This window comes from Stenella coeruleoalba (assembly GCF_951394435.1).
Source record: "Stenella coeruleoalba genome assembly, chromosome: 15".
Classification (NCBI taxonomy): Eukaryota; Metazoa; Chordata; class Mammalia; order Artiodactyla; family Delphinidae; genus Stenella; species Stenella coeruleoalba.
In genome coordinates this window covers 38,856,066-38,882,233 of record NC_137161.1, presented here as the reverse complement: position 1 = coordinate 38,882,233, position 26,168 = coordinate 38,856,066, and the positions used below count along the sequence as shown (strand labels likewise).

At 42.1% G+C, this 26,168-nt stretch overlaps 1 long non-coding RNA gene and 1 pseudogene across 2 annotated transcripts in view; one reads left to right on the top strand and one right to left on the bottom strand.

Moving 5' to 3' along the window:
* Positions 1–20,082, bottom strand: part of LOC307198751 — a 34,711-nt gene extending 14,629 nt beyond the window's left edge. Inside the window, exons 1-2 of the long non-coding RNA XR_013831689.1 lie at positions 19,759–20,082; positions 4,686–4,824 (exon numbers count right to left, since the gene is read on the bottom strand). This is a non-coding gene — a long non-coding RNA (uncharacterized lncRNA). The remainder of the gene's footprint in view (positions 1–4,685; positions 4,825–19,758) is intronic.
* LOC307198750 (pre-mRNA-splicing regulator WTAP-like) lies at positions 4,061–4,805 on the top strand (annotated as a pseudogene). The gene has a single exon. The product of its transcript is annotated as a pre-mRNA-splicing regulator WTAP-like (transcript).
* Positions 20,083–26,168: the final 6,086 nt, after the last annotated feature.

Sequence of the window (26,168 nt, the reverse complement as noted above, 5' to 3'; positions counted from 1 at the left end):
TTGGCTGGTTTGTTGTACACCAACAGGTAACAAAAAAATATGTTCTCCTTATACGATAGGGTACAGGACTGACCTATACAATACTGAATCAAGTCTACTCCTTGTATACTATGACCCACTTCAAGAAATGACATTATCATTCAATAGGACCTGAATCCAAAATTTAGGATTATCCTAGAATAAGAGTTTTCCTCCTTTACACTTGATCATTAATACGTTATAATTCCACCTCCTCGTTGATTTCATAAGGCTCTTTAACCTCACTGCCACTGCCCTTGATAGGACAAAAATGGCAAATACCTGGGATTGTGCTGTCACTCCCCCCTTCAATGACCATGGCCAATCCATCAGGCCTCGGTTTTCTGTTCACCAGGAAAGTGGCCACATAATTCTCCTCAACTCCTCACTGAAGGCATTTATGACAAATGGGTCACACGGTGTGCAGCCTGATTGCTATCCCTGTTCTAGACCCTACTGTATTAAAGCAAAGCCATTTGCTGGTTACACCAACCTCCCCTCCCATTACCCCAATCAGTTTATCTACCACCTTCTAGAAGGATTACCAAATTAATCTTTCTAACATGCATTTGAAGTTGTCTGGGTTGCCAACCTGCGCTCACCCAAGACTCAGAGGTTTTCGGATGTGTTAGATTGTTTACAAAGATGGCTCCAATTCTCTGCCCTTCCCAAATCCATATCCCTTGTGATGTGACTTTTCAGCTCCTCCCATCAAGTAGATAAAGTCTGTTTCCCCATCCTTGAATCCTAGGGGCTTGGTGACTTGCTTTGAACAGGAGAGGTAACATGGTGGAGACTCTGAGCCTCAGCTTCATGAGGCTGTGAGCATGTGCCCTCTCTTGGAGCCCTGCCACTGGCATAAGAACAAACCTGAGCTCGCCTGCTGTGGAGGAAATGACATGGAGTGGGGCCACATCCCTCAATCTAAGCTCCCCCCCCCGATATGTTAAAGGGCACAGCCAAGCTCAACAAAGCCACCTGACTACACACAGCTGAGCACAGGTAGATTATCATTATACACCAAGCCATAGCCACTCAGGTGACCCAAAGCTGAGGTTTTGTGGTTGGTTGGTACATAGAATCTCACGGCCATAGGTAATTGATACAAGGTTTATATGAAGGACCTGTGAGCAGGTCCATCACAGCTCTATTTGCATGAGAAACGAAACAAATACTACAGAAGAACTCATCCAACTGAGTCAAGGAACCAAATAAACCAAATATAAGAATCAGCAAATCTATAGGTGGCTATTGTAGGAAGCGCTTTATTAAGAACCCAAGGGGGCACCTGCCAACCCAACAATGTTGATGCTAGCACTTTCATCACAGGTGGGAGACAAAGCCTGCATCAGCACCGGAGTATACGCAGAATCTTCAAAGGCCGTTTGGCAGCATCAGAGGCCTCGGCAGCTGACATCCCTGCAGGGAACTGAAGCAGGGAATATGGCAGACACCACATGGTCACTAAGAGGATTGTGATTGTGAGAACATTGGAGACGCCTCTGAGAAACTGTCAGAAATAAAACAAGGCACCCTGAAAGGTCCTGCCGAAGAAAGAATGCTTCATGATAATCTTTTTGACTATCTTACTCCACCACCTGGTGTGGATTGGGAAAAATGACTTATAAAAGTCTGAAATTGTTCAGTAATTCTCCTTTGCTCTCCAAAAAGCAAAGAACAAAAAAAAACTGGTTAACACCGAAAGACAGGTTTATTCATCTCTCACTCCACATGGATGTAAAACAACCTTCTCACACACACATTGTTCACCTGTGTCTTTTCTATCTCTCCTTACTCTCCCACACCTCTTAGATCATGTGGTTTCTCATTCCCTGCCACAGCGACTAGAGAAGTGAATTCCTCTGTTTCTAAAAGAGCATCTCACAAGCCCCACAGTTGACCTCCTTCTAGGACATAGGATTTTATGCAGAGAGTAGAAGCTATAGTTCTTTTCTTCAAGCTACAGTATAAACAAGGGTATGGTGGTCCCTTCCCTTCATCGGCAGCAATAAACTTGCATTGTAGAATGCAAAAAAAAGGCCATAAATTCATTGCAGGTCCTACCCTTAAAAGAGAAGTCTATTTCTCCACCCCTTGAATCTGGGCTTGGTCATGTGACTTGTTTTGGCCAATGGGACCTAAGCAAATATAATGCAAAGAGAGGCTTGAAAAGAGCTTGCACATTGAGGCCTGCTCTTTCTCTGCTGTTCTTGGAACTCAGAGATAGCAGTTTGAATGAGCTCAAGCTAGCTTCCTGGAGAGGCCAAATGAGAGGAAAACATAGCACCTGAGCCTTCAGCCCACCAACCTCCAGATATGTGAGTGAGGTCATCCTGCCCAACCAGCAGCCAGGGCCAGCTGCTGCATGAGTGGGAACTTAGGCAAGACAGGCTGAAGAATGGCCCAGTCTAGCCCAGCCCAAATTGCCAACCCACAAAATTGTGAGCAAATAAATGTTGGTGTAAGCTGCTAAGTTTTGGAACAGCTTATTTACGCAGCAAAGGTTAATGGGCACATCACTAAAAATAAGGTATAGGATGTCAGAGGTGAATGTGCAGTGGGGAACCATAACACCTCCTCGTATGAGATGAGCCTCCCAAACCACAGCAAATTGTAAAGGGGATAGGATGGAAGAATTTATTTCTGTCTCTACCATCAGAATCTGATGTTAAAAGCCCATGGAGAAAGTAAAACAAAACAACAAAAAAATACAAAGTAAAATCAAAACAACAGCTCCTCTCAAATCTTAGAAAATGAACCAGGTATATTTTTCTGAAAACAGTAGTTCTGCTTATGTAAACTAGGTAGCTGGCCATGTGTTTTTCTTCTCTTTGGTTTAAAAAAAATCAGATCCAAGTTTAAGCCCTACTTCTAACAAATGACTAGGACTTCTCAGAATTCAACATACTGTTCATTTACTTATTTGGGAGGGGGGCATATTTTCCACAGTGTATTTTTCCACAGAGTATACAAACTGTTACTTCTATTCCACTTCATTTTCACCTTTTTTCTAATATATTTATCTTAAAACATTCCAAATGCCTTTTGAATGAAGACTTGACACACGTAACATTTACTTATTGATTTGTTCTATTTTGATTCAAAGGCACACCTTAAATTGAGGGGACCACAATGTCCATTCTTCCTTGTTTTCTGCTTCTACTTTTTCCCCCGTGGCCATGGATAGAGTCACAGGAAGGGAGGAGGAAGTGGGAAATAGAGGTGGTAAAACATTTTGCAATTTTCCAAGAACTAGATATAATCTAGGAGATGTGCATTTTCTATTGAAATAATTTTCTCCATAACAATACACACTCTTATTAGAACTGTATTTTTACTGACAGAGCCCAGAGTTGCCTCACTCAGCCTCCTGCACATAGAAGGAAAAACAAACAAAAAAAACAAAAGAAAAAGCACAAAATACACTCATCACTGTGATATAAATATGCTTTGATTTGCTCAGTCTCTTATTTATTTTTCTTTTGAGATCCACAGCCTTCCTGGACACTTCCAAACGATTCTGGGACTAACTGCATTTGCATGAAGTTCTTTGAATTTTGATCTATGTCTTTAATCAGGCACATTGCTTTGAATACATTAGTTTGAATGGTAGAGTCAAATGGCTACTGTTTTTTCTGTAATGTGAGTAAATAAATTAATAGGATTTAGGGATTAGCTTGAACGTCTTCTTCTATGTGACCTAGACAACAGAGTGTCTTATCATAACTGCATTCCTGACAATAAAGCATATAGTGTTTCCCAGTGAGTCAAAACAATAGCTATATAAATACAAAACGTATTACTCATGTCTGCTGTGTACTTAGTTGTCCATTATTAATATTAATCATCTTTGCTTTCTTCCAGGGAGCTTAAAGTCCCATATATTGTACAATCAAAACTGTCAAGAGCCTCAGCGCCATTTTGTGGCAGCGAGACCCGCAAATAAATGGGAGAGCCGGGGCTGTTGCGGGAGGAGGAGCACGGGCGCCGGCGGCAGCGGGGCCGGGCGGCCTGGGCAGCGAGCGGGTAGTGCGGGGTCAGCCTACGTGACTGGGAGGCACCGGCGCGGCCTCCGTCAGGAGAGGATTCAAGATGACCAACGAGGAACCTCTTCCTAAAAAGGTTCGACTGAGTGAAACAGACTTCAAAGTTATGGCACGAGATGAATTCATTCTCAGGTGGAAACAATACGAAGCGTATGTACAAGCTTTGGAGGGCAAGTACACAGATCTTAACTCTAATGATGTAACTGGCTTAAGGGAATCTGAAGAAAAACTAAAGCAACAACAGCAAGAGTCTGCACGCAGGGAAAACATTATTGTAATGCAACTAGCAACCAAGGAGCAAGAGCTGCAAGAGTGTACTACTCAAATCCAGTACCTCAAGCAAGTCCAGTGCCTAGCATTGCCCAGCTGAGATCAACAATGGTAGACCCAGAAATCAACTTGTTTTCCCTAAAAATGAAAGGTGAACTGGAACAGACTAAAGACAAACTGGAACAAGCCCACAAATCATACTCCCCAGTCAACACTTCCCTGACAGTCCCACTGCAAGAAAGCTGTGGTGGGACAGCCAAGGACTCGTTTCCACACCAAGACTCAGACTTTTTGAGCCAAAAAGCCACATTCTTATACTATCCAGCTTGTAATGGTTAATGTAAAACTTACCAGATGAACCTTGTGTTTCAGCTTCTTTCTCTTCCCCCTCCCCTTGCTTCAGAGGCCTGATGGCGTCGGACTATTCCGAAGAAGTGGCCACCTCCAAAAAATTCCCCTTCTGGGACATGTAGACACTTGAGAAGTGTTTCTGTTTGAAGAAAATAGAGGGAGAAACAGAAGTCTTAAGTCTGTGGCACACTGTGTCTTCAGACAGTTTGGAGGAATGAAAACCTAGAGATTTAAAATCATGAACTGAACATGTAAAATTCCAGTAAATGTAAAGATGGCATATGCGTCGCTCTTAACCTTGAGCATAGTGACTTAGAGACACTGTATATCAGTTTTGCCAATAAGACTGTGGACTTCGTGATTGTTGTTGAACTTCTGGGTCAAACTCACATGAGGTGAATTTTGCCTTTAAAGGGTTTATTTTCTAAGAACCAACTTAATAGTCATGAGAGAATCAAATAATAGATGTCAGTACAAGTAGTTCACATATTTAACCATTTAGTTTGGGGCTCCACATTACTTGATTGAGCCTTAAATCAATGTGGTTTTACTCAATGGTTTGTTCTTTGAATGGTTGCTAATACTATAGATAATCTTATTGAGGACTGTACAAATAATGAAGGTGTGGTATCAAACTTCAGGTCTAAACTGTTTGAAGCATTATAAACATTCATTTCACAACTAGATTGTATAAGGATATTAGCTGTGATGAGACTCACTGCGTTATTTTTTTCAGTAGTGAAATTTATCAAATCCCCATTCCATTCAACAGGCACATGTTGAAAGAGCATTGTCATTGGTGTTAATGGGGGAATGTGTTCCTTCATTGTATTTGGGCCTTTTGTATTGCACTCTTGATATTAAATTAAATGTGCCTTGAAAAAAAAAAACACTGTCAAGAATTATAACACTACTCTGTGTGATCTCTATAAAAGGAGATATAAATGCCAAACAAAAGGGCCATTGGTTGCTTCATTTATATGCAAAGTTCTCCTGTCCATAAATTACATTAATAGTTTATATTCTCCATACCTTGTCACAGAAGGAGCTCAAAGCATGTTTGATCCTTTCATTCTTGTGACCTCTGCTTTAGGAGGAAGCAACCCTGGCAGGTCCGGGGATGCCCTTTGCCTCATACACTCCCAAAGAGAACAGGCCACCCTCTGCCTTTGTCCTAGATAGTCCCAGATTCGGGGTCCTGATGCACGAGGGAGTGACAAGGACCCTGTGTGACTCAGGTGACACATCTAGGTCACTGTCACAATCCTGTCCACCAAGTTGGAGCTCTTTGGGGCCACGGTTCTTGCTTCTCTTTACTTTGTCAGGGAAAGAAAAATGCCAAATGCAACATCCATTGAAATGTCATCATTGGCACATCTCAGAGCAGACTTCTTTTGAACTTCAGGAATAATACACCTGATGATGGGGTCCAGGGCATTCCAGCCTGATACCAACTTGTATTCTTTAGTGAATAATATTTCAGCAAAATTCAAGAGTGTATCCAATTTAGAGCATCCTTTATTAATCCATTTTGAAATGTCACTATTTTATTCCAAACACCTCTGGAGAATGTGTCAACAAGCACAAGGCAGTGAAACAAGAGAGGTCGTTCCTCACGGACAGCAAAAGTGCCCAGTCAAGTGCCCATGATAACATGTGAAGTAACTGTCTTCCTGCTTTCTTCCCATTTTCTAAGATATCTATTATCTGAATTGTGAACACTAAACCACATTGGGGGAAAGCCACCTTCCTCCCGACTTGACCTACAGGTCAACCCCTTCAGATAACAAACAACAGAGGAACGATCAGGCAGGTACCCAGAGGTTCACCGTCAGAGCCGTGTCTGTTCTCTTGGGCATCCCCCACGATTTCTCCTTTTTCTGTTCTGATAACTCCCCGGCTCTAATTGGAGGCAGAAGCAGCACTGTTAGAGCAGAATTTAATATCCATACTGGGTGGCGCCGTTACTTTATAGATGAGAAGGGGGAATAAGGGACTGTGTTTGGAGGCTGCTGGTTTATTGTTGATTTTTTCAAATCAAGAAACAGTTTTAAACCATTATGTTTATTTAACTTGTTCACTAATTAAATTATCATAAAGTGTCTATATTCTTGGCACTGCCCTTGAGACCTAAGGACCAAAGGAAATAAGAATAATCACTGCCATGTCTTATGTTTTATAAGAGGAGTTGCTCATTAATTTACTCAAATATTTATTGAGTCTATACTATGTGCTGGGCACTCTTTCAGTTTTGGAAAAAAAGCAATGAATAAAACAGACAGAAATCCTTCCCTTAATGGAAGCTTACAATTTAAGGACAGGAATAGTAAAAAACAGAATAAATAAGTAAAACATACAGTATGTAAATGGTGTCAAGTTCTATTGAGAAAAAGAAAGCAGGGAAGGGATTAGGGTATGGGTTTTCATTTTGCAGAAGAAAATATTTGGGTCAAGAACCCAAGGTGTTGAGGAAGTGAGACACATGCATAACCAAGGGAAGAGCATTACAAACATATTGTGAATGCCAAGCCCTGAGAGGGAACATGCCCGGTGTGATACAGAAACAGCCCAGCTTTTATATTCCAAAGATGGCCACCACAATATTCCCCTCCCCCACGACCTTCCAGAGCCTTGCCATCCCTGCCCTCTATCAAGAGTCTATGTCTCCTCCCCTTGAGCCTAAGCAGGACCTTGTGGTTGCCCTGACTTGTAGTGTATGGCAAGTATGACAGAAGAGATGCTAGGTGACCTCCAGGCTTGGTCATAAAAGGCAGAACAGCTTCTTCTCCACTCTCTTTCTTGGGATGTTTACCTTTGGGACCAGCCGCCATGCTGTGAGGAAGCCCAGGCCACACAGAGGCCTGCATGGAGAGGGACAGAGGCTGAGCTTCCAGCTGACTGCACAGCCACATGAGAAGCAGAAGCACGTGCTCCATCCCCCAGGGTTGAGCCCAGTCAACTGACACCGTGTACAGCAGCACTGAGCCTTCTCACATAACCCCAGGGTTATGAGCAAAATGAATGATTTTTGTCACCTTCAACCACTCAGTTTTGGGGTAGTCAGAAGGCTAAGTGACCAAAACAAGTGAGGAAGGCCTTGGATTAGGAGACAGTTAAGGGGTGGGGCCGGTCCTTGAGGGTTTTACACACCATTGCAAATTCTTTGCCTTTAACACTAATGGGAAAGCCACCTGCAACAAGTAAATGCTGGTCACTGTCTGAGACCGGGGTGTCATCAAGAAGACAGCCTCCAGCAAGCACATGTCTCCTGCCCTCAGGCAGAGATTCTTTCGAAGACAGGGAGCCTTCCTTCCACTTTCCACAGGCAACATTTTGCGCTCATGGTGACAAACTCACTCAGAGACTGATCTGACCAGCCCATTTCCTGTCACAAAATTGTAATAGTCACCTGTATGGTAAGCACACACCCTTGGGATGCTGGCCAGCACTGCCTCGTGTCACTGGGAGAATTCAACTTCCATGCACATTTAGGTTTCAGCCAACTTAGACCCATAGATGCCCAAAAGGGGTGAGATACAGTGTGCTTTCCATGGAGGCTTTTGGACATTGTTTTCCCTCTGGCTCAACAAGCCTCTTGTTGGCTGACTTTGGGGGACTGCAGCGTGGCCCACCTGGCACGGAGACATTTGCTGCATCGTCGGGGAAGACAGGCAAGCGCGGTCCATGCAGGAAAGTGTTTTTCAATGCTGAGAGGCTCAGAAAGATGAGCATTGAAGGAATCCATCCCTTATTTAAAAACTGAAGCATAGTTGATTTACAATACTGTGTTAGTTTCATAAAAGAATCCATCCTTGTTGACATTTTAAATAGGTTAATGCACCAATGTGAAGTGCAGTATCTGCTCCCTTTGGGGCTGAGATTATAGAAGTGCTCACTCTGGAAGTTTGTAAAACTGGACAGCCTTCCAAACATGGGGCAGATAAAGCCCCATGATGATGGTGGCCACAGTGAGTCTGGAGGGAGGCAGGTCACCACTCCTGAGACACACAGGGGCTAGAATCCTGTCCAACTCCTCTGGGGACAACACTGAGAACTCCACACTGAGGTCCGGGAAGAGCCAGTACCAACACTCTTCTACTGAGTTGTTGAGTTTGTTGAGGCAACGGCTAACAGTGATCAATTTCCACACATTACATCCTGTTCCTAGGCAGGTTCAAAGGGAATTTGGGTAGGTGGATGAGAAACAGAATTCAACAAAATACCCTTTAGATTAGGCCCAGTCAGGAAGAAATAACTTCTGTTCTTGCTGTGTTGTTTCGTGTTAACCAATTCAGGATGGTAGGATGTGAGATGCTGAATAGAATTTTGGGTAAATGTCTTAGGAGAGTTGCCTTGAGAACCTTAATATTCTCAACCACACTGGCGTGAAGGCAGGTTGTGCTGACACTGAAAGGCCTGCCAGACAATTAAAAGAAAGATGACACACGTTTCAGTTTGGCATTTGTCCTCATAAATTTGAAATCATGTCATTTCATCAGAAGGATATTAAGCCTTTCTTAAGACAATCCAGTCAAAGAAAGTGAGAACTAGAGGGTGCCTTTCTGATGTTCTCCTCATTTCACAGGTTGAGAACCCTGAGTCCCAGAACAGATAAATGGCTTGTTCAAGGCCCTCAGCTGTTTGGAAGTCAACAGTCATACAGTTCAAGTCCTAGGGTCTGGGCCCTTTAACACCATTGCAGTTGCTGATAACACAAGCCAGTAACTGCGATACCACCTGGTATACAAAAGGCACTCAATAACGGTGGCCTCCCCCCATCAGGCTGTGAGATCTTCGATGGCACAGTGAGGTCTCATTTATGCTTAACTCCCCAATGCCTTCCCTATAATAAGGGCTCATTTTTAATAGATAAATGTACAAACACTGGATTCCTACCACACTCAAAATGTTCATTGTTTCTTATGGCTGAAACACCAAGTTATTATTTATTGATTGCCTGCTCTTCTTCATTCATTCAATAGATGTGGTTGTGCATCTTCTATGTGCTCAGTGTGGTGGATACAGGAATGAGCAAAGCAGAGGGACTCCCAGGCCTAGTGGAGCTGACACTCCTGTGACTGTGGCTGTGCAGCCAAAACAGTCAACTTGTGACTAAGCAGCCAAAACAGTCAACTTGTCTTGACACACCTGACTCACAGGCCAATCAGATGAGGCCAGCGTACATACCTAGAAAAGCCAGACAGCTGTTCAAGACAGAACAGTGTCAGTGGGTTCAGATAATAAGTTATATGGCTGTTCAAAGGACGGAAGGTTTGGTGTGGCCAAAACAGTCTTAGGAGACCCCAAGGACAGTTTGGAGCAGTTTCTTGAGAACATAGTAGGATTTGAAAGAGCAGAGAGACGAGGAAGGGGATGACACGCCAGGGAGGTGGAGGAAGAGGCAGGAACAACATGAGTGAGATTAATGGGCCAGGAATGACTCTAGTCAAGCCAGATCCTAGGCCAGAGAAGGTGAAGCTAAGTAGAAAAGGCAGGGCCAGATGGTGAAGGCACCAGTCATGGAAAAACCCAAAGAGAAAACAATATCTTTCATCTGCACTTTGAAAAATCTGCTGGGAAGTGAATGACAGGTCATTTGCAGGTGTATAAGTATTTCAACGTGTTTCTGTCCAGATTGAAGGTACACGGGAAACTTACTCCTCCATTATCTTTCCACCAATTTCAGATCGACACTTCTTCAGGTAAGGAAACCCACAAAAATATAGTAAGAAGAATTAGAGTGGATTGTCAAAATGTGAGAGAGTAAACGCCCACTTTCTTAGAACATACCCCAGCTGTTCATATTTCACAATTAATGTTCCATTGCTAATACTTTAGAAAATGGATTTCAAGTATGTGCTTTCACTTGTCCATCTATCTACTCTCTACAGATCTACTCTCTGTAAGTTGAGTCCAGAGCACAAACAAAACAAAAGTGAACTAGACGTTTAAAAGTAGAGATAGATATGTATTTTATTGTACATATGTCTGTGCCATGGCTACAGGCCAAACTTCAGATTAAGAGCTGTGAATGAGGTTGGGGGAAGGGGGCAAGGAACAGGTCTGTAGATGAAATATCTAAGTCTTAAATTAACCACTTTGACAAATCAGTTGTCCTACCATAAAGTTAGGGGTTCTGTCTAATTAGTAGATCAAATGCACTATTGGCCTCAATTATTGGCCTCCCTCTATCAACACACGTGGCCCTCGAACTTTGGGGTCCCTTCCTGCTCTGACACCAGGCCAGCTTTGTGACTTGCTTTGGCCAACAGAATGTGGCAGAGTGAAGCCCTACTAGTTCTGAGCCTAGAACTCAAGAGCCTTTGTGTGTTTCTGCTCTATTTCTTGGAGCTCTGCCAGGTCTCGATCTGAACATACTGTAGGAGGAGAGACCCCACGGAGCAGAGCCCAATTGTCCAGGCTTGGCCCCCTTAGGTCAGTCAACAGCCAGGTGACCCCCGGCCATGTGAGAACCTGGCCAAGATTAGCAGAACCACCTCCCCAAGGCACAGCTGAGCCCCAGAGGCATGAGTAAGCCCAGCCTATACCAGAAGTACTGTCCAGCTGACCCTCAGACTCAAGAGGGTCCAGTAATAAAGGCTTGCTGTTTTAATGCACTGAGCTTTAGTGGATTGTTGAATAGTAATAGCTCTCTGATAGAGACTAGGTCCTGGCTATACGTTAGAGTCTTCTGAGAGTTTTAAAATATACCAATCCTTGCACCCCTTGTCTCTATGCTGTGATTCTGTTTAATCCACCTAGATATTACTTTATTTTGTTCTGTTTAAGTTTCTCAGGTTTCTAACATGCAGCCAGAGTCAAAACTTCCTGGCTAGAATTAAATACGCCTCTTCCTGCCCTGATTTCTCCAAATATTAAAATTCTAGGTGAGTGGGCCTTTGTTGTCTTAGGTCTGGATAACACTAAAGTGTGTGTGCTTTTGCACATGTATCACTGAGAACAAGACAAATCTGTCTTCCTACATGAAAAATGGTCCTCTATATGTCCATCAGTTTGTTCAGGCAAGAAGACAGTGATTTCTGTCCCAGTAGCCAATATCTAGGACTATCACTTATGGGATGGTTGAGAGAATTTATCCCCCGAAGGCCCTCCTACCTTTCCTCTGGAAGCTGGATGAAACAGATACAAAGCCTTTTGCTACTTAATATTTAGGTTAGGCTATGAATCTGGCAAAACCAGGAACAAAGGGGAGGTGACATCTGTAGATCGCTGGGGAGTGAGGGAGGGACTTTCAGAAATGGTAGGACTGTTTTTACGTTCTAATTAAGGATGCATCAGAGAGCTGGCTTGTGAGAATATGTGACCAACTTGGAGGAGGGAACTTGATAAAGAGCATTTTATTTAAGAGTAAGAAGATCTACCTGGTAGATTCATTGGGTCCCCATCCCAATCCCCTTTCCTGGGCAGGTGTACCACCTCTCCCAACTGTGTCAGTGTCGGCTGCCAGTGACTCATACCTTCCCCCTTTGCCAGAGAATGGCCTTCAGCAGATAGAAGCCATGTGACTGGAAATGCCTGGGAGGTTATGCCCTCCCTCTTCTGACCTGGAGGCAACCTGCAGCTGGCTAATGACTGATGGACACAGGCTACAGAAGCTTCCTCAGACAGAACAGCCCTCTGGTGCCATTCACATTCTAGAACTCCCATGGGATCAGCTGAGGCTCAATTTTAGTGGAAAGCCTGTATTGATGACTTCTTCCCTTGCCCTATCCTGTTTTTTTCCTATTGCTCTCTCTCTCCCTCAATAAATCACCAGTCCCAGAATCACTGTCTCAGGCTCAGCTTCTAAGGATCCCAGCTGAAGAACATCTGCTTTCCTGAAAAGTCTCCAGCTGCCCATCAGAAGTGCTGTCAACATCCTTCTATCCCTTCTTCCCTCCCACTGGCTCTGAGGAAGCAGCACTCTTCTCTTCTGGTATTCAGAGTGTAGATCACTTATCTACACTCTAAATACCAGCTTCTCAAATCACAGGGATGGTTGCTACACAGCCATTTTCCTCAGCATCCTTAAAGGTCTCTTTTTTCTACTAACCCTTCCTCTCACTTCATGTATCCCAGGCAACCTCCATCTTGGGCAGGACTCTGGTGAACCATCTCTGCCTCATTGCTCCACTTTTTTCTAGAGAACACTTAAGGTCAAAATTGAGCACTGTTTCCTCCAGGAGAACTTCTTCCCAACTCCAGCCCACACTGATCTCTTTTATCTCCTTATTCACTTAACATCTACCCATGCGATTTTGCTCCTGAAAGAACTCTGTATGTGCTGGCTTTATGCACAAGACGTGCCTTCACCATAGGTTTTATTCATTTGTCTTGCCTTTCTAGCAAAATAGCAGGTCCTCATAGATAGGGAATGTGTCTTTCTTATAATTTCATATGCCATATTACCTTGTTTTGCAGATACATATTAACCGATCAGCTAAAAAGGAAAAGTCTACAGTTACACTTAGGTTTCATAGTGCAAGGGGTGCATCTAACCTTACTGCGAGAGCATAGAAAAGGTTAACTAAGTCTTTGGGAGCTGCCATTTCAGGATATCACATCTTTAACAGTTATATTCTGTATAATAAGGACCCAATAGCCAGAAATACCAAAATGCCAATTTCCTAGTTAATTGTGAGGACAGATACATTTTTTTCTCCTTTGCAAAATTTGTTGCTGTTTCACATATGACTTTAACTCTAATGGAAATGAGGCTGGACAAATCAATTTTTAGCCCTTAGCAAGTTAAGTTTGTCAATATAGAATGTAACTAGCAATAGAGATTGGTAGTTAACACTACAGTTTTAATCCAATATAATACCTCTCCTTCCTCTTTCCCAATTAACTCCAAAACCTCCTGTAATTAACACGATTTATGCCACTAGAGTAAAGGCCATTTCTAGACCGTGTACTCTAAGTCCTCATTATGCAAAATGATTTAAAATTTCAACTTAACATTTTGCAAAAAACAAAATATGCAAATGGGGCCAGTGTATCAAATGGGAGCTTTAAATAAGCGTATTTCTCAGAAATGAAGACACATTACATTCGTGAAAGAGTGAAAACGTAACTGAGTTGTACTCATCTGAAGGTCAGTCTTCCACCAGAGAACACAGCTATGTAGAAAACAGAGACATAGCTGAGCAATGCAAAGTCGTTTACAAAAAGAAAGAGAGATTTAGAGAGAGGGAGGGAGGAAAGGGGGGGGGGAAGGGAAGGAAGGAAGGAAGGAAGGAAGGAAGGAAGGAAGGAAGGAAGGAAGGAGAGAGCCAGGGAAGAGGGAAAAGGAAGTAAAGACAGAGTCACTCTGGGTTGTTGAAATGACTGTGATAAAGTACAAATGCTGAAAATCATGGTTTAGCAGATGGGTCCTCAGTTCGCCCTGAGCCTATTGACATATATTGCGTATGGTTGTTACATTCCTGGTTATCTAACTTGCCAGACTCTGCCAATTAAAATCAGCACTTTGTTAAGGCAGAGAGCTGCAGGCTAGCTACATTTAAAGCCACAACCGGAAACTGGAGAAAAGACAGAAAAACACATCATGACACAGAAAGTGGTATTTGCTATGGCAGTTGTGAATCATCAAGAAAAGACAAGTTTAGTTCTGAATTTTTGTTTCAGAAAGCACAGAAATGGGTAATATGTTTTCGAAAAGCTTTCAACAAATGTTTCAAAAATCTGTCATGCTCTAAAAGGAAAAGCTGTGGAAATCTGAAATATTCATGAATGTTTAGAGCTACCTTTATTCTATTGGTCAGTTTCCAGTTCAGGTACTCTGACCTAGGTTTCTCATAAACTGAAAAAGTGTCCCCCAAATAGACTTCCTATTAGACCTAAAGATTTTTACTTGGAAGATAGAATGACACTAATTATTATGAAGAGCTTATTACTCAAGGGGAGGGCGAGGGGCAGCAAGAGGTACAATATAAGGCAAACTAAGGTCACCAAGTAGGATGTCAGTCAATGTGGGTGACATGGACCTCAGAGGCAGTTGGGTGGAGCTGAGAAAAACAGGGGAAGAAACAGATCCTTACTCCAACTTACCCCCAAGAATGTTCTATCTAAATTGAACTAGGTTGTTTTAGGATTCTCTAGTCTAAATTACCCTAGTCTCTAAAATAATAGAACCCTGCTCTCCATACATCCATGACCCATCAGTTGTAGCCACGTAATAGGTAAAAAAGAAGGAAACAGTTGCTACAGGCTGAGGAGACAGCACTTTTAAAGACACAAAGCCATTTGAGCGCTTGGTATGGTTGTAGCTAAACTGGGGAGCACAAGTGGAGCTCGTGGCTGTGAGGGTCGCTAATTAGGTGGGCTCTGCTGGATTTGGCACCAAATGACAAAAGCCAAAAGATGAGAGATATGAGCAAGTGGACTTTGAGGCCTCAAGCTTGGCTACCTGGGATAAAAGAGGTGCTATTAGTAGACACAGGAAGGTAAGAAGATGAGGTGGCAATGCTGAGGGCAGTCTACACAGGAGACTCTGGTAGGTGTATCCAGGAGAGCCCTGCAGAAGGCAGTTTGAAAAATCAGTGTCAAGCTCTTGAGAAAGGCCTAGAACTTGGTATCATTACCTAGATGTGACCATCTGAGTTGCAAAGCAGGACCACTTCAAGCATGGTCAACAGACCAACAGCATCATCTGGAAGAATATAAGAAATGCACTTTCCTTTTCACTATTTTTCTTAAATTGAGGTATAGTTAATTTACAATGTTGTGTTAGTTTCAGGTGTACAGCAAAGTGATTCTGTTATATATATATATATATATATATATACACACACACATATATATATCCTTTTTCAGATTATTTTCCATTTTAGGTTATTTTATAAGGTATTGAGTACAGTTACCTGTACTATACAGTAGGTCCCTGTTGTTTACCTATTTTACATACAGTAGTGTATATATGTTAAACCCCAAACTCCTAACTTATCTCTCCCCCACCAAGAAATACACTTTCTTGAGCTCCACCTCAGACCTATTGAGTCAGAATTTCTGTATTTTAGCAAACTCTCCAGATGATTTTATGTCCACTAAAGTTTGAAAAGTACTGGGCAAGAGAGTGGATGAGATCATGGAATGAGAAGGTATATACTGAAAGGAAAGAAAGTTTGCACTTTCTTTGGAGAATTGGAGAATTCCTTTAGGGGCTGAAAAGCAGAAAAAACAAACAAACAAAAGACCCCTTCCCCACCCAAAATAAAAATACCATAGAAAGACTCTCAAAGGAACATGAGGAAAATTATGGTGCATTTCAACGTGAAAATCAAGAAAAGATAAAATGACTTGTGCACTTATTTTAGGCTCCCTGATAAACTGTTAAACTCCTTGAGTGATGGGACAAGTTAAGGATAAGGTAAGAGTTAAAGTCAGTAGCTCCAAGAATGATCTCTTATTTATTGTTGACAAATCAAGACTGTCCTATACAAAACAGGGCTGTGGTCACCTTTGGATAAAACACACACGCTAACGGTAGCACTATGCATGGTGATATTCTAGCAGAGTAGATCTTTCAGCTGCATTTGGCTTTTATGTCAAGAACATGTGTCTTTAATCCCACACTCAAATAGACAAATCATTCATCTAAGAAGCTGTAACACAGTAAACACAAGAAATTTGCAGTGGGTCCCAGAAAGAAGAAACAAAAGAGCTCACTGACCTTGCTCACCTGTAATTTGTCAATTATATGATTTCTCACACAAATATTGAATTAGAGTATTTTAATAACTTTCCTTGAGCGAATGAATTTCTCTCTGATGTAGACTCATAACAGGCACAGAACAAGTTCTCTGTGGTCCCTGATGCTGAGAAAAAATTACTTCCAGTCGTTATAGCTCAGTAATGACAGCATTTAGTGTCTATGCCATCATCCAAGCAATCACAAATCATCCAGAAAGTACCTATTTTCACAGAGCACTGAGCTAGACTCAGTTCATAATTCTGGAGTGAAGGTGTCTGGCTTTCACACAAGTCTGTGGCTGGCATCCTTGAGGCCAACTATTTGCTTCCCTAAATTGATGTGGGTACAGGACATGTCATTAGGGTGGGCAGCCAAGCCCAGTTTAGTTTTACTCCACCACAGAAAATTTTAATTTCCATTCAAGGGCTGAAGAGGTCTTTGTTCAGTGAACAAGTCCTTCCTAGCAGCCCCTGTGCTCACTGGCTTAATATCATAGTTAGACTTATTGTGGTTGGTAAAATCCTCATTTAAGTAGATAGCATGCTGATGCTAATACCTAAGGACATAAAGGACTGGCATATGTTTTTTAAATGTATACAAAAAACGATATACCGATAGACAAATTCAAATCCAACACTCATGGTGTGACCTTGGCTAAGTCACTTATCTAGAGAAGCCTCAGTTTCTTGATCTGAAAAATGGGAATAAAAATTCCATCTGCCAACAGGAGTGTTTTATGGATTAAATGAGATGATGTATACACAATGTTTCATATTCAAATAAAGGATAGGCTCTTATATTATCTAGCATAGAGTCCATACGTTACTATGCAAATGGCAGAGTGGAAAAGATGGCTCTGCATTCAAATTCTGCCTCTACCACTTATGAGCCAGGATTTCTTAAGTTACTTGACTCTCTGGTCCCTATCTTTTTCACTGGCAAAATGAATGGGATGAGTTATAATATTTTAAAATTCCTTTTATCTCACAAATTTTATATACCCAGCCACCTTTACCAATTGCCCTGGGATATTCCTGGGTTTGAAATTAATAATAAAATGAGCTTCAACGTGTAAACTATATAAAAATGATTTTATAAATGTGCCTCCATTTTTCTGAATTTCCAAAGTAAGCTATTTGAGGTAAATAATACATCCAAACAGAAAAATGACAGATTAAAATGTTCACAAAATGTAACCTGTGTAATCACGGTCCAAATCAAGGATTAGAACTTGACCTGTGCCCCAGAGCCTCAGACCATTATATTCTGTTAAAGAATATCTGTTAACTACATACAAGGAACTGTTAACATAGAGGTTAGGCTTCTAATTCAAACAATAACAATGACAACCACCATCCAAATTAAGAAAAGAGCCAGTTGGATATAAGGTGTTCTGGATAGGAATAATTAAACGATGAATCAAGATAAATAATCTCAACATTAAAATCTAACACTAATTTCTAGGATCCTAATTATGTCCATACTAATTTCGTCACCAGAAAAAAAAAAAAACGGAATATACTATTCAGAAGAAGCCCAATCTCTTTAAATGACCATTTCCAGCGCTGGCTTCCCAAGGTCTCTCCCCTGAGCCTTCCAGTGCTCTAGCAACTGCTTGCATTTTTACAGTTTGCTTCTCAGATTTGCAGTGCTCTTCCCTGGCTGTCTGTGGAAAGATTTTCAATACAGGCAGACTTGCGTGCATTTGGAAATGGCCGTCAGCACGCTGAAACGGAGCTTCCCTCTGACTGCATAATTATCTTTTCAACATACCTATCTGCTGAGTTCCAGAGAATAGTTCTCAATGTACGCACACTTTTCCTACTAACATATACTAGCTTTAAACATCAGTAGGCCCCACTGAGGTCACAGTAATATTCCCCCAAGCTTGACATCTAAAGCCATGTATAAGAGAAATTATTTCATAGGAAATGCAAACTCTGCTGCTTTTCACTTTTGCTTTAGCTTAAAAACATTAAAAGGAAAAAAAGAGAGAAACTTTTAGATGCTGCTGACAATTTGAAAAAGATTATGTGTTCTCTGAGAACGCTATTTCTTTGAATTTTGCACAGGAAAGGTAAAGTATCTTTGACTTTATCTTGCTCAATCACATTGGTCCTGCTGCCAGAGCTATAATAACTCAGGGAACCCAGAATAGAGGAAGAGAGGAAGGAAGAGGAGAAAGGGGAGTAAGAGAAGGAAAAAAGCAAGTAAGGATGTTTGCAGGGACCAGAGCAGGAGCTGCAGGGCTAAGCGGGCCCCGAGAGTGCTCTGGCGCCATCATTTGAAATATTATCCAAAATACTTTCATTCCCAGTGATTCTCACCACCCGCTCCCACCAACTTCCCTCCCACTGATGCTGAGGCCTTCATTGCTTGGGGTGGAGCCGAGTCCAGGGAAGAATAAAAGGACTCAATTCTCAGGTTTTGATTCCAAAGTTGCCTCTGGAAGCCCATTTCAGGGAGGGAAAAGACTAGTTAAAAACAAAGCTTTCGGGTTTCCCTGGTGGCGCGGTGGTTGAGAGTCCGCCTGCCGCAGGCGACAAGGCTTCGTGCCCCAGTCCAGGAAGATACCACATGCCGCGGAGCAGCTAGGCCCGTGAGCCACGGCCGCTGAGTCTGCGCGTTCGGAGCCTGTGCTCCGCAACAAGAGAGGCCACAACAGTGATAGGCCTGCGAGTCAAGAAATCCTGAGGCTGTGGACAGCCATTTTCTACCTCGGATGCAGAGAAAGTCAGTTTTCAGGGAAAGCGAGAAATGAACGAAGCAGAAATATAAAGAGGGCTCAAGGAAGATGGAGGAAGAGTAAGACGCGGAGATCACCTTCCTCCCCACAGATACACCAGAAATACATCTACACGTGGAACAACTCCTACAGAACACCTACTGAACGCTGGCAGAAGACCTCAGAGCTCCCAAAAGGCAAGAAACCCCCCACGTACCTGGTTAGGGCAAAGGAAAAAATAAACAGAGACAAAAGGATAGGGACGGGTCCTGCACCAGCAGGAGGGAGCTGTGAAGGAGGAAAAGTGTCCACACACTAGGAAGCCCCTTCGCGGGCGGAGACTGCGGGTGGCGGAGTGGGGGAGGTTCGGAGCCGCGGAGGAGAGCAGAGCAACTGGGGTGCGGAGGGCAAAGCTGGGAGATTCCCGCACAGAGGATCAGGGCCGACCGCCACTCACCAGCCGAGAGGCTTGTCTGCTCACCCGCCGGGGCGGGCGGGGCTGGGAGCTGAGGCTCCGGCTTCGGTCGCAGCGCCGGGAGAGGACTGGGGTTGGCGGCGTGAACACAGCCTGCAGGGCGTTAGTGCACCGCGGCTAGCCGGGAGGGAGTCCGGGGAAAAGTCTGGACCTACCGAAGAGGCAAAAGACTTTTTCTTACCTATTTGTTTCCTGGTGCGCGAGGAGAGGGGATTAAGAATGCTGCTTAAAGGAGCTCCAGAGACGGGCGCGAGCCGCGGCTAAAAGTGCGGACCCCAGAGACAGACATGAGACGCTAAGGCCGCTACTGCCGCCACCAAGAAGCCTGTGTGCGAACACAGGTCACTAGCCACACCCCCCTTCCGGGGAGCCTGTGCAGCCGTCACTGCCAGGGTCCCGGGATCCAAGGACCACCTCCGCGGAAGAACACACGGCGCGCCTCAGGCTGGTGCAACGTCACGCTGGCCTCTGCCGCCGCAGGCCCGCCCCGCACGCCGTGCCCCTCCCCTCGCCCCCCCCCCACGCCGAGTGAGCCAGAGCCTCCGAATCAGCAGCTCCTTTAACCCCTTCCTGTCTGAGCAAAGAACACACGCCCTCCGGCAACCTACACACACAGGCGGGGCCAAATCCAAAGCTGAGCCCCTGGGAGCTGTGAGAACAAAGAAGAGAAAGGGAAATCTCTCCCAGCAGCCTCAGAAGCAGTGGATTAAAGCTCCACAATCAACTTGATATACCCTGCATCTGTGGAATACATGAATAGACAACGAATCATCCCAAATTAAGGAGCCGTGTGGATGCAATGCTCTTGGTGCTGCAGCCAGGAGTTAGTGCTGTGCCTCTGAGGTGGGAGAGCCAACTTCAGGACACTGGTCCACAAGAGGCCTCCCAGCTGCACATGATATCAAACGGCGAAAATCTCCCAGAGATCTCCATCTCAACGCCAACACCCAGCTTCACTCAACGACCAGCAAGCTACAGTGCTGGACATCCTATGCCAAAAAACTAGCAAGACAGGAACACAACCCCACCCATTAGCAGAGAGGCTGCCCAAAATCATAATAAGTCTACAGACACCCCAAAACACACCACCAGACGTGGACCTGCCCACCAGAAAGACAAGATCCAGCCTCATCCACCAGAACACAGGCACTAGTCCCCTCCACCAGGAAGCCTACACAACCCACTGAACCAACCTTAGCTACTGGGGACAGACACTAAAAACAAAAGGAACTACGAACCTTCAGCCTGCAAAAAGGAGACCCCAAACACAGTAAGATAAGCAAAATGAAAAGACAGAAAAACACACAGCAGATGAAGGAGCAAGATAAAAACCCACCAGACCTAACAAATGAAGAGGAAATAGGCAGTCTGCCTGAAAAAGAATTCAGAATAATGATAGTAAAGATGATCCAAAATCTTGGTAATAGAATAGACAAAATGCAAGAAACATTTAACAAGGACCTAGAAGAACTAAAGATGAAACAAACAATGATGAACAACACAATAAATGAAATGAAAAATACTCTAGATGGGATCAATAGCAGAATAACTGAGGCAGAAGAACAGATAAGTGACCTGGAAGATAAAATAGTGGAAATAACTAATGCAGAACAGAGTAAAAAAAAAAGAATGAAAAGAACTGAGGACAGTCTCAGAGACCTCTGGGACAACATTAAATGCACCAACATTCGAATTATAGGGGTTCCAGAAGAAGAAGAGAAAAAGAAAGGGATGGAGAAAATATTTGAAGAGATTGTAGTTGAAAACTTCCCTAATATGGGAAAGGAAATAGTTAATCAAGTCCAGGAAGCACAGAGAGTTGCATACAGGATAAATCCAAGGAGAAATACGCCAAGACACATATTAATCAAACTGTCAAAAATTAAATACAAAGAAAGCATATTAAAAGCAGCAAGGGAAAAACAACAAATAACACACAAGGGAATCCCCATAAGGTTAACAGCTGAGCTTTCAGCAGAAACTCTGCAAGCCAGAAGGGAGTGGCAGGACATATTGAAAGTGATGAAGGAGAAAAACCCACAACCAAGATTACTCTACCCAGCAAGGATCTCATTCAGATTTGATGGAGAAATTAAAACCTTTACAGACAAGCAAAAGCTGAGAGAGTTCAACACCACCAAAACAGCTCTACAACAACTGCTAAAGGAACTTCTCTAGGCAAGAAACACAAAAGAAGGAAAAGGCCTACAATAACGAACCCAAAACAATTAAGAAAATGGGAACATACATATCGATAATTACCTTAAATGTAAATGGACTAAATGCTCCCACCAAAAGACACAGATTGGCTGAATGGATACAAAAACAAGACACATATATTTGCTGTCTACAAGAGACACACTTTAGACCTAGAGACACATACAGACTGAAAGTAAGGGGATGGAAAAAGGTATTTTATGCAAATGGAAACCAAAAGAAAGCTGGAGTAGCAATTCTCATATCAGACAAAATAGACTTTAAAATAAAGACTATTAGAAGAGACAAAGAAGAACACTACATAATGATCAAGGGATCGATCCAAGAAGAAGATATAACAATTGTAAATATTTATGCACCCAACATAGGAGCACCTCAATACATAAGGCAAATACTAACAGCCATAAAAGGGGAAATCGACAGTAACACATTCATAGTAGGGGACTTTAACACCCCAGTTTCACAAATGGACAGATCACCCAAAATGAAAATAAATAAGGAGACACAAGCTTTAAATGATACATTAAACAAGATGGACTTAATTGATATTTATAGGACATTCCATCCAAAAACAACAGAATACACATTTTTCTCAAGTGCTCATGGAACATTCTCCAGGATAGATCATATCTTGGGTCACAAATCAAGCCTTGGTAAATTTAAGAAAATTGAAATTGTATCAAGTATCTTTTCTGACCACAACGCTATGAGACTAGATATCAATTGCAGGAAAAGATCTGTAAAAAATACAAACACATGGAGGCTAAACAATACACTACTTAATAACGAAGTGATCACTGAAGAAATCAAAGAGGAAATCAAAAAATATCTAGAAACAAATGACAATGGAGACACGACGACTCAAAATCTATGGGATGCAACAAAAGCAGTTCTAAGAGGGAAGTTTATAGCAATACAATCCTACCTTAAGAAACAGGAAACATCTCGAATAAACAACCTAACCTTGCACCTAAAGCAATGAGAGAAAGAAGAACAAAAAAACCCCAAAGGTAGCAGAAGGAAAGAAATCATAAAAATCAGATCAGAAATAAATGAAAAAGAAATGAAGGAAATGATAGCAAAGATCAATAAAACTAAAAGCTGGTTCTTTGAAAGGATAAACAAAATTGATAAACCATTAGCCAGACTCATCAAGAAAAAAAGGGAGAAGACTGAAATCAATAGAATTAGAAATGAAAAAGGAGAAGTAACAACTGACACTGCAGAAATACAAAAGATCATGAGAGATCACTACAAGCAACTCTATGCCAATAAAATGGACAATCTGGAAGAAATGGACAAATTCTTACAAAGGCACAACCTGCCAAGACTGAATCAGGAAGAAATAGAAAATATGAACAGACCAATCACAAACACTGAGATTGAAACTGTGCTTAAAAATCTTCCAACGAACAAAAGCCCAGGACCAGATGGCTTCACGGGCGAATTCTATCAAACATTTAGAGAAGAGCTATCACCTATCCTTCTCAAACTCTTCCAAAATATAGCAGAGGGAGGAACACTCCCAAACTCATTCTGCGAGGCCACCATCACCCTGATACCAAAACCAGACAAGGATCTCACCAAGAAAGAAAACTACAGGCCAATATCACTGATGAACATAGATGCAAAAATCCTCAACAAAATACTAGCAAACAGAATCCAACAGCACATTAAACGGATCATACACCATGATTAAGTGGGGTTTATTCCAGGAATGCAAGGATTCTTCAATATAAGCAAATCAATCAACGTAATACACCATATTAACAAATTGAAGGAGAAAAACCATATGGGCATCTCAATAGATGCAGAGAAAGTTTTTGACAAAATTCAACACCGATTTATGATAAAAACCCTGCAGAAAGTAGGAAAAGAGGGAACTTTCCTCAACATAATAAAGGCCATATATGACAAGCCCACAGCCAACGTCATCCTCAATGGTGAAAAACTGAAAGCATTTCCACTAATATCAGGAACAAGACAAGCTTGCCCACTCTCACCACTCTTATTCAACATAGTTTTGGAAGTTTTAGCCACAGCAATCAGAGAAGAAAAGGAAATAAAAGGAATCCAAATTGGAAAAGAAGAAGTAAAGCTGTCACTCTTTGCAGATGACATGATACTATACATAGAGAATCCTAAAGATGCTACCAGAAAACTACTAGAGCTAATCAATGAATTTGGTAAAGTAGCAGCATACAAAATTAATGCACAGAAATCTCTGGCATTCCTATACACTAAGGATGAAAAATCTGAAAGTGAAATCAAGAACACACTCCCATTTACCACTGCAACAAAAAGAATAAAATAGGAATAAACATACCTAAGGAGACAAAAGACCTGTATGCAGAAAATTATAAGACACTGATGAAAGAAATTAAAGATGATACAAATAGATGGAGAGATATACCATGTTCTTGGATTGGAAGAATCAACATTGTGAAAATGACTATATTACCCAAAGCAATCTACAGATTCAATGCAATCCCTGTCAAACTACCACTGGCATTTTTCACAGAACTAGAACAAAAAATTTCACAATTTGTATGGAAACAAAAAAGACCCTGAATAGCCAAAGCAATCTTGAGAATGAAAAACGGAGCTGGAGGAATCAGGCTTCCTGACTTCAGACTATACTACAAAGCTACAGTAATCAAGACAGTATGGTACTGGCACAAAAACAGAAATATAGATCAATGGAACAGGGTAGAAAGCCCAGAGATAAACCCACGCACATATGGTTACCTTATCTTTGATAAAGGAGGCAGGAATGTACAGTGGAGAAAGGACAGCCTCTTCAATAAGTGGTGCTGGGAAAACTGGACAGGTACATGTAAAAGTATGAAATTAGATCACTCCCTAACACCATACACAAAAATAAGCTCAGAATGGATTAAAGACCTAAATGTAAGTCCAGACACTATCAAACTCTTAGAGGAAAACATAGGCAGGACACTCTATGACATAAATCAAAGCAAGGTCCTTTTTGACCCACCTCCTAGAGAAATGGAAATAAAAACAAACATAAACAAACGGGACCTAATGAAACTTAAAAGCTTTCGTGCAGCAAAGGAAACCATAAACAAGACCAAAAGACAACCCTCAGACTGGGAGAAAATATTTGCAAATGAAGCAACTGACAAAGGATTAATCTCCAAAATTTATAAGCAGCTCATGCAGCTTAATAACAAAAAAACAACAACCCAATCCAAAAATGGGCAGAAGACCTAAATAGACATTTCTCCAAAGAAGATATACAGACTGCCAACAAACACATGAAAGAATGCTCAACATCACTAATCATTAGAGAAATGCAAATCAAAACTACAATGAGATATCATCTCACACCAGTCAGAATGGCCATCATCAAAAAATCTAGAAACAATAAATGCTGGAGAGGGTGTGGAGAAAAGGGAACCCTCTTACACTGTTGGTGGGAATGTAAATTGATACAGCCACTGTGGAGAACAGTATGGAGGTTCCTTAAAAAACTACAAATAGAACTACCATATGACCCAGCAATCCCACTACTGGGCATATACCCTGAGAAAACCATAATTCAAAAAGAGTCATGTACCAAAATGTTCATTGCAGCTCTATTTACAATAGCCCAGAGATGGAAACAACCTAAGTGTCCATCATTGGATGAATGGATAAAGAAGATGTGGCACATATATACAATGGAATATTACTCAGCCATAAAAAGAAACGAAATTGAGCTATTTGTAATGAGGTGGATAGACCTAGAGTCTGTCATACAGAGTGAAGTAAGTCAGAAAGAAAAAGACAAATACCGTATGCTAACACATATATATGGAATTTAAGGGAAAAAAATGTCATGATAAACCTAGGGGTGAAACAGGAATAAAAACACAGACTTACTAGAGAATGGACTTGAGGCTATGGGCAGGAGGAAGGGTAAACTGTGACCAAGCGAGAGAGAGGCATGGACATATATACACTACCAAACGTAAGGTAGATAGCTAGTGGGAAGCAGCCGCATAGCACAGGGAGATCAGCTCAGTGCTTTGTGACCACCTAGGGGGGTGGGATAGGGAGGGTGGGAGGGAGGGAGACGCAAGCGGGAAGAGATATGGGAACATATGTATATATATAACTGATTCATTTTGTTGTGAAGCTGAAACTAACATACCATTGTAAAACAATTATACTCCAATAAAGATGTAAAAAAAAAAAAAAGGAAATAAACAAAGCTTTCATTTGCAAAACCAGAAAAAAAAAAAGCTTGCAGGGTTCAAAGGAGAAAAAGGAGTATTTTTACTTTTGTTTGTTTTGCTGAGGGAAAGCCAGAGAGTAGGGAAGATTCAGAATCCGGTGTGACTTGGGGCATTTCCTGAACCACAAGTACTG